The sequence below is a fragment of the Myotis myotis genome, unplaced genomic scaffold (genome assembly GCF_014108235.1).
Source record: "Myotis myotis isolate mMyoMyo1 unplaced genomic scaffold, mMyoMyo1.p scaffold_m19_p_14, whole genome shotgun sequence".
Lineage (NCBI taxonomy): Eukaryota > Metazoa > Chordata > Mammalia > Chiroptera > Vespertilionidae > Myotis > Myotis myotis.
This window is the reverse complement of record NW_023416318.1, coordinates 35,621,848-35,623,613: the sequence shown is the minus strand read 5'-3', so window position 1 is coordinate 35,623,613 and position 1,766 is coordinate 35,621,848. Positions and strand designations below refer to the sequence as shown.

At 50.1% G+C, this 1,766-nt stretch overlaps 1 pseudogene; it reads right to left on the bottom strand.

The window, feature by feature from the left end:
- Nucleotides 1–233: 233 nt before the first annotated feature.
- Nucleotides 234–826, bottom strand: LOC118669445 (annotated as a pseudogene).
- Between the last annotated feature and the right edge of the window lie 940 nt (nucleotides 827–1,766).

The following is a 1,766-nucleotide window of genomic DNA, read 5'->3' as shown; positions in this document are numbered from 1 at the left end:
CTTCCCCTCCTCCTCCTCCTCCTCCTCCTCCTCCTCCTCCTCCTCCTCCTCCTCCTCCTCCTCCTCCTCCTCCTTCTTTCCTTCCTCCTTCTCTTCCTCCTTCTCTTTCTCCTCCTCCTTCTCCTCCTCCTCCTCCTCTTTTCTGCAAAAGACTTTATTGTTTCATTTGGTCCAGTGCGTGGGAGAGGGCTTCAGGGTGGTTAAAAGAATGGCTAGTAGTTTTGGGGAGAGGCTCAGGTAAAAGCCAGACATGAGGGGAATGCAGAGCAGCCTCTCAAGGGCCTCTGGGCTCCACAGGCTCCTAGTTGTGCCTGAGGGTGAGCCTTCGAAGAGATACTTCCCCTGCTCAGCCTGGGGGCCGGCAGCCTGTGGAGGTGAGTCAGGTGTCGCCCATCTTCCTGATAAGTTTCACCTCCTCACTCAGGAAGTGGTTCTGCAGGAAGTCAGAGAGCTGAGGGTCTGCGGGTAGAACCAGGGCCTGCAGCTCCAGGAGGGCCTGGTTCAGGCTCCTCTCCAAGACCAGGGCGGGTTCCATGGCATGCTGAGTTTTGCCCACTCATCTTGGGGAGGCTTCAGCACGACCTGGTGGAGAATGTGGCCACCACGCTGGTTTTGCAACTTTAAGAGATGCTCAGCGCCCTCGCCCTCACGCTTCTTCTCCGCCAACTCCCAGAAGAAGAGACCTACGCCCTCCATGGCCGCGTCATCCTGGTTGAATAGAAGCCCCGAGAGAGGTAGAGAGGTACGTGTGGGAGGCGGGCAGGTGCAGGTTGGCCAGGCGGTTGACTGCAGCCTCCACCTCGGTGGAGTAATTCTGACGAATTTGGGAGCTCATGGTTGTTGGGCAATAAGGAGTTAAGGTAAAAAAGAAACTGGTGTGTTGGCTGGTCCTGAAGGTGGTTCAGAAGGTGGTGACTAGGTGAGATGCAGGAGGGTGGCCGGAAGCTGGAAGAAGGGGTGTTTTTGGGTCTGTTCCGTCCAAACACTGTTGAAGCAAGAGACAGATCCGGGACTGCAGAGGGCACTGGCTGTACCACACATTTCTTATCCACTCATCTATTGATGGGCACTTGAGTTATTTCCATAGCTTGGCTGTTGTAAATAATGCTGCAATGAACCTCGGGGTACATATGTTCTTTCAAATTAGTGTTTCGGGTTTCTTTGGATATATCCCCAGAAGTGGAATCCCTGGGTCATAAAGCAATTCCATTAAAAAAAAAATTGAGGACCCTTCATACTATTTTCCACAGTGTCTGTACCAGTCTGCATTCCCACCAACAGTGCACAAGGGTTCCCTTTTCTTCTCATCCTCATCACCAACACTTGTTGTTTGTTGATTGACTGATGCTAGTCATTATGACAGGTGTGAGGTGATATCTCATTGTGGTTTTAATTTGCATCCCTATAATGATTAGTGACATTGAGCATCTTTTCATATGTCTATTGGTCATCTTTATGTCCTCTTTGGAGATTCCACTGGTTTTCTTGAAAACTGTGAGATGTGTGAGTGCTGGTGGAGGGAAAGCTACTTTGGGACAATGCAGATTGGATTCTCCCCTTGGCCTCAGTGGTAAAAAGGATGTGTGCCTTCACATCAACTTTCTCCCCTCTGCCCAAATCCCAGCGTATGCTAATGGTTAAGTGTAAGCCTAAATGTCTTTGCTGAAACAGCCTCAGGATAGGCTCCTGATTACTCTGGATACCAGTAAAGAGAGGGCAAGAAATTCCACTTGGAGAATTTTTCAAATAGAAAATACCATTACTTC